Genomic DNA, 7,115 nt, shown 5'->3' on the forward strand with positions numbered 1-7,115 from the left:
TTTTTTTCATGGTGCCCTAAACCAAAAGAAATACATAATCATTCCATTTGTAAATAATTAGGTCCCAACAAGGCAATGGCACCCCGCTCCAGTACTCTTGCCTGGAAAATCCCGTGGATGGAGGAGCCTGGTAGGGTGTAGTCCATGGGGTAGCGAAGTCAGACACGACTAAGCGACTTCACTTTCACTTTTCACTTTCATGCATTGGAGAAGGAAATGGCAACCTACTCCAGTGTTCTTGCCTGGAGAATCCCAGGGACGGGAGAGCTTGGTGGGCTGCCATCTATGGGGTCACACAGAGTCACACACGACTGAAGCGACTTAGCAGCAGCAGCAGCAGCAGCAACAACTTAAGTATTTTTGTCCTAACAGCTTATTAGCTGATTGAAAAATATAGTGGACACACTTGAAAGAAGACGTTTGTTTTTCATTCTTTTTTAAAATTTTTAATTTTTTCATTCTTTTTTAAAAAATTATAGTTGATTTACAACATTGTGTTTCGAATACAGCAATGTGATTCATTTATGTATATATACTTCTCAGACTATTTTCCTTTATAAGTTATTACAAGATATTGAATATAGTTCCCTGTGCTATGCAAGGATTGTAAATCTTTGTTTACATATTTACATATAGTAGTTTGTATCTGTTAATCCCATGCTCCTAGTTTATCCTTTCTCTACCCCTTTATCACCTTTCTCTTTTGTTAACCATAAGTTTGTTTTCTATGAGTGTGTTTCTGTTTTGTATATAGGTTCATTTGTATAATTGTTTAGATTCCACATATTAGTGAAACTATATAATATTTGTCTTTCTCTGACATTAAGTATCATATTCTCTATGTCCATCCATATTGCTGCAAATGACAGTATTTCATGCTTTTTTATTGCTGAGTAGTATTCTGTTGTATTCTATTGTGTATCTATATACCACGTCTTCTTAATCTAATTGTCTGTTGATGGGCAGTTAGGTTGTTTCCATGTTTTCGCTATTGTAAATAGTGATGCTATGAACATTGAGGTGCATGCATCTTTTCAAATTAGAGTTTTTGTCTTTTCTGCCTATGTCCTCAGAAATGAGATTACTGGTTCACATGGTAGCTCTATTTTTAGTTTTTGAAGGACCTTCCATACCTCCCCCCGACCATGGTGACCACACCAGTACACACTGCGATCAACAGGATGGTTCCACACTGTCTCCAGCATTTATTATTTGCAGACTGGCCATTCTGACCAGTGTCCATGATACCTCATTGTGGTTTTAATTTCCATCTCACTAATAATTAGTGATATTCAGCATCTTTTCATATACCTGTTTGCTATCTGTATGTCTTTGGATAGATGTCTGTTAGATCCTCTGCCTATTTTTTTATTTGAGTTGTTTGTTTTGAGATGTTGAGCTGCGTGAGTTGCTTGTATATTTTGGAAATTAAGCCCTTGTTGGCTGCATCATTTGCAAATATTTTCTCTCATACCATAGGTTGGCTTTTCATTTTGTTACTGGTTTCCTTTGCTGTGCACAAGCTGATAAGTTTGATTAGGTCCCATTTGTTTATTTCTGCTTTTATTTCTATTGCCTTGGGAGACTAATCTAAGAAAATATCTAAGAAAGAAATGATTTATGTCTGAGAATGTTTTATCTATATTCTCTTCTAGGAGTTTTATGGTGTCATATTTAGGTGTTTAAACCGTTTCGAGTTTATTTTTGTATATGGTGTGAGGGACTGTTCTAATTTCATTGATTTACCCACTTAGCTATCCACGTTTACTAACACCACTTGTTGAAGAGACTGTCTTTTCTCTATTGTGTATTTTTGCCTCCTTTGTCTAATAGACTATAGGTGTGTGGGTTTATTTCTGGGCTCTGTGTTCTGTTCCATCTACATGTCCATTTTTGTCCCAATAGCATGATATTTTGATTACTATAGCTTGGTGGTATTGTCTGAAGCCTGGAAGGGTTATGCCTTCAGCTTTATTCTTTTTCCTCAGGATTGCTTTAGCAATTCTGGGTCTTCCATGGTTCCATAAAAACTTTAGAGTTACATTTTTCTAGTTCTGTGAAAAGTGTCTTGGGTGTTCTGATAGGGATCACATTAAATGTGTAGATTGCTTTGGGTAGAATGGCCATTTTAACAATATTAGTTCCTCCAGTCCAAGAGCATGGTCTTTTCCATTTCTGTGAATCATCTTCAATTTCCTTTATCAATGTTTTATAGTTTACAGCATATAGGTCTTTCACCACCTTGGTTAAGTTTATTCCCAGGTATTTTTTTTTTTTTTACTTTACAATATTGTATTGGTTTTGCCATACATCAACACGAATCCACCACGGGTGTACACGTGTTCTCAATCCTGAACCCCCCTCCCACCTCCCTCCCCATACCATCTCTCTGAGTCATCCCAGTGCACCAGCCCCAAGCATCCTGTATCCTGCATCGAACCTAGTCTGGTGATTCATTTCTTATATGATATATACATGTTTCAGTGCCATTCTCCCAAACCATCCCACCCTCTCCCTCTCCCACAGAGTCCAAAAGACTGTTCTATACATCTGTGTCTCTTTTGCTATCTCACACACAGGGTTATCATTACCATCTTTCTAAATGTAATTTTAAACAAAATGATTTTTTAACTTTCTGAGAAAACTTTCTCTTTCTGAGAACTTTCTCTTTCTCTTTGCATTCCCTGGTGGCTCAGATGGTAAAAGTGTCTGCCTATGATGCGGGAGACCCAGGTTTGATCCCTGGGTCCGGAAGATCCCCTGGAGAAGGAAATGGCAACCCATTTCAGTATTCTTGCCTGGAGAATTCCATGGACAGAGGAGCCTGGTGGGCTACAGTCCATGGGGTTGCAAAGAGTCGGACATGACTGAGGAACTTCACTTTCACTTTCTCTTTCTGATAGTTCATTGTTAGCATAAAGAAATGCAACACAACAGAGTTCTGTGTTAATCATGTATCCTGCTACCTTGCTGAATTAATTTGTTCTAATAGTTTTTGTGTAAAGTCTTTAGGGTTCTCTGTACAGAGTATCATGTCATATCCAAATAATGACAATTTTACTCTTCCCTTCCAAATTTAGTACCTTTGATTTCATTTTCTTGTTTGATTGTTATGGCTAGGACTTCCAATGCTATGTTGAATGGAAGTGGTAAGAGTGGGCATCCTTGTTTTATTTATGGATTTAGCAGGAAAGCTTTAGTTTTTCACTGTTGAGTATTATGTTGGCTGTGGGTTTGTGGTAAGTGCTTTTTATTATGTTGAGATATGTTCCTTCTATACTCATTTTGATGAGAGGCTTTGTCATGAATGGATGTTGAATTTTGTCAAATTCTTTTTCTGTGTCTATTGAAATGATCATGTGGTTTTTGTTTTTCCTTTTTTCTTAATGTAGTGCTTCCCATTGATTTGTGCTTGTTTAATTTGGCCACCTCATGAGAAGAGCTGACTCATTGGAAAAGACTCTGATGCTGGGAGGGATTGGGGGCAGGAGGAGAAGGGGACGACAGAGGATGAGGTGGCTGGATGGCATCACCGATTCAGTGGACATGAGTTTGAGTGAACTCCGGAGTAGGTGATGGACAGGGAGGCCTGGCGTGATGCAATTCATGGGGTCACAAAGAGTCGGACACGACTGAGCGACTGAACTGAACTGAACCATCCTTTTGACCCTGGAATAAATACCACTTGATCATAGTATATGATCCTTTTTATGTATTTTTGGATGCAATTTGCCAATATTTTGTTGAGGATTTTTGCTTTTCATTAAAGATATTGTCCTGTAATTTTCTTTATTGGTAATATTTTTTGTCTGATTTTGGTATCAGGGTGATGGTGGCTTCATAAAATGACTTTGGGAATGTTTCCTCCTTTTTAATATTTGGGAGTAGTTTGAGAAGGATAGGTGTAAGTTCTTATTTGTATGTTTGGTAGAATTTCCCAGTGAAGCCGTCCAGTCTTGGACTTTTGTTTGCAAGAAGGTTTTTTTTTTTCTTTTTTTAAGTATAGGTTCTATTTCACTTCTAGTGACCAGTCTGTTCACATTACCTGTTTCTTCTTGACTCAGTTTTAGTAAATTGTATTTCTGTTGTGTTTGTGAAGGGAGTTAGGCTCCACATCCTCCTACCCCATCATCTTGATCTTCCTCCTTAAATCATTTTTAATCACTAATGGGTCATAAGTGCCTGTTGTACTCTGTGCAGCTTCTCATGCCTTGGAATCAGATTGGATGTCAGTATCTTCGTTTTCTGTTCCACATTGAGATTCATAATGCTTCTTATGTCTGTGGAAAACCCAGCCTTACAAAAATCTGAAGTCAGTGAAAGGATTGTAGTGCAGTCTAATGTTGCAAGTATGAACTGCTTCACCCTTACTTCACGTGTTAATCTGAAAGATGTTGAGTTTCACTGTTTTACTGTCTTAAAAATCTTAAATCTCCTGAGATACCCCTTTGAGTTCACTGTGGCTCCCTGGGTTACCTTGGCACACAGCTTGAGAAATACCAGTTTAAGTGATTTACTCAGGGTGATACAGGAAGAAACAGGCAGAACCAGCATTTAAACTTTAACATTTTGACTCCAAGTCTTGTTCTTAAACCATTTTTACTGTCTTTCCTATGAGATCATGTTTCCCTTGTCACTCAGACTTTCATTTGAATTCAGTGTCCAACAAGGAAAATACAAACCACCGCAGCTGCTGCTGCTAAGTCACTTCAGTTGTGTCTGACTCTGTGCGACCCCATAGACGGCAGCCCACCAGGCTCCCCCGTCCCTGGGATTCTCCAGGCAAGAACACTGGAGTGGGTTGCCATTTCCTTCTCCAGTGCATGAAAGTGAAAAGTGAAAGTGAAGTCGTTCAGTCATGTCTGACTCTTAGTGACTCCATGAACTGCAGCCCTCCAGGCTCCTCCGTCCATGGGATTTTCCAGGCAAAAGTACTGGAGTGGGGTGCCATTGCCTTCTCCAATACAAACCACTAGAAGTCTTTAAAACAGAGGAAATTAATATCACCAATTATTACATTGGTGATAAAAGAGATGAGAAGCCAAGGGAACAGTGAGGCAACTCAGATACAAGCAACCACAGGAATCTAGGAACACTCCCAGAGGTGCAGGATCGATGGGAAAGGTAGTGTTATGGGGACCCAGAAGCTAAGGTTGACAGCTGGACCCACAGTGGAAATGCAGCCACTGCCAGAGATGTCTCAGGATACAGAAAGAGGGGGAGGAAGTATCCTGATATCTTCCTTTCTCCTGCCTCCAGTCTTCACACCAGTTCCTCCCACTGGACAAATCTACCTGGAAGCCAGAGAGCAAGGGAACCTGGGAAACGTAGTCCCTTAGGTATGGAGCATAACATGAGGGGGAAGGAATGGATCTGAGCCAACAGGCAGTTGACCAGCACTGTGAAGTGTAGCACATATACTTTATACTCCCTTTAGCAAACATTTACTGAGGACCTACTAGGTGCCAGGTATCATGCTAGATGCCGTAATGAGCAGAACAGACCTGATCACTGCTCATTAGAGGATCAAAGACTAAAACAGAAGGAAACGACAGATGAATGGATAAAGAAGTTATGGTACATATACATAATGGAACATTACTCAGCCATAAAAAAGAACGCATTTGAGTCAGTTCTGATGAGGTGGATGAACCTAGAACCTATCATAGAGAGTGAAGTGAGTCAGAAAGAAAAAGATAAATATCATATTCTAACGCCCATATACAGAATCTAGAAACATGGTTCTGAAGAATTTATTTACAGGGAAGCAACATGGCAAATAGATGGGGAAACAGTGGCTGACTTTATTTTTCTGGGCTCCAAAATCACTGCAGATGGTGATTGCAGCCATGAAATTAAAAGACGCTTACTCCTTGGAAGAAAGTTATGACCAACCTAGACAGCATATTAAAAAGCAGAGACATTACCTTGCCAACAAAGGTCTGTCTAGTCAAGGCTATGGTTTTTCCAGTGGTCATGTATGGATGTGAGAGTTGGACTATAAAGAAAGCTGAGTGCCAAAGAATTGATGCTTTTGAACTGTGGTGTTAGAGAAGACTCTTGAGAGTCCCTTGGATTACAAGGAGATCCAACCAGTCCATTCTAAAGGAGAGCAGTCCTGGATGTTCATTGGAAGGACTGATGTTGAAGCTGAAACTCCAATACTTTGGCCACCTGATGTGAAGAGCTGACTCATTTGAAAAGACCCTGATGCTGGGAAAGGTTGAGGGCAGGAGGAGAAGGGGATGACAGAAGATGAGATGGTTGGATGGCATCACCGACTCGATGGACATGGGTTTGGGTGAACTCTGGGAGTTGGTAATGGACAGGGAGGCCTGGTATGCTGCGGTTCATGGCGTCACGAAGAGTCGGATGTGACTGAGCAACTGAACTGAACTGAAAGGAGAAACAGACATAGAGAAAACACTTACGAAAACACATGGAAACTTACATTACCATATGTAAAACAGATAGCCAACAGGAATTTGCCGAATGGCTCTGGAAACCCAAATAGGGGCTCTGTATCAACCTAGAGGGATGGGATGCAGAGGAAGATGGGAGGGAGGTTCAAAAGGGAGGGGATATATGTATACTTATGGCTGATTCGTGTTGAGGTTTGACAGAAAACAACAAAATTCCGTAAAGCAATTATCCTTCAATAAAAAAAAATTTAAAAAAAAAAGCAGGAGGAGAATAAACAGAGCTATGCCAAGTATGGAAGAAAAATATTGCAGTGCTGTGGGAGAGTTAGTAATTTAGAAGGGGCAGCGTCTCACTGTTTTAAGTCTAGTTAATTGACCCGATGTGTTTGTATGTAGAAAACCTGTGTTCAAGGAAGGACAGAATATTTATATCCAGAAAAAGTTTAGAAAAAATATTAACCCCCTTCATACTTAACATCTACATTATAGGGCTTTATTGTCTCAAAGCTATGTGTGATTGTGTGTAAATGTGTGTGTGTGAGAGAGAGGCAGAGTCAGAGAGAGAACAGTACAAAGGAAGATTCCTTTAGAAACACATTCAAAAGAGCCAGGGGGCTCCCAGCTGGCTAATCTCCATCATGCTTTCCTGGCCCCTCCCCCTTCCTTCTCATCATAACTTGTGATCTTAGAGGC

The sequence above is a fragment of the Budorcas taxicolor genome, chromosome 20 (assembly GCF_023091745.1).
Source record: "Budorcas taxicolor isolate Tak-1 chromosome 20, Takin1.1, whole genome shotgun sequence".
NCBI classification, from domain to species: Eukaryota; Metazoa; Chordata; class Mammalia; order Artiodactyla; family Bovidae; genus Budorcas; species Budorcas taxicolor.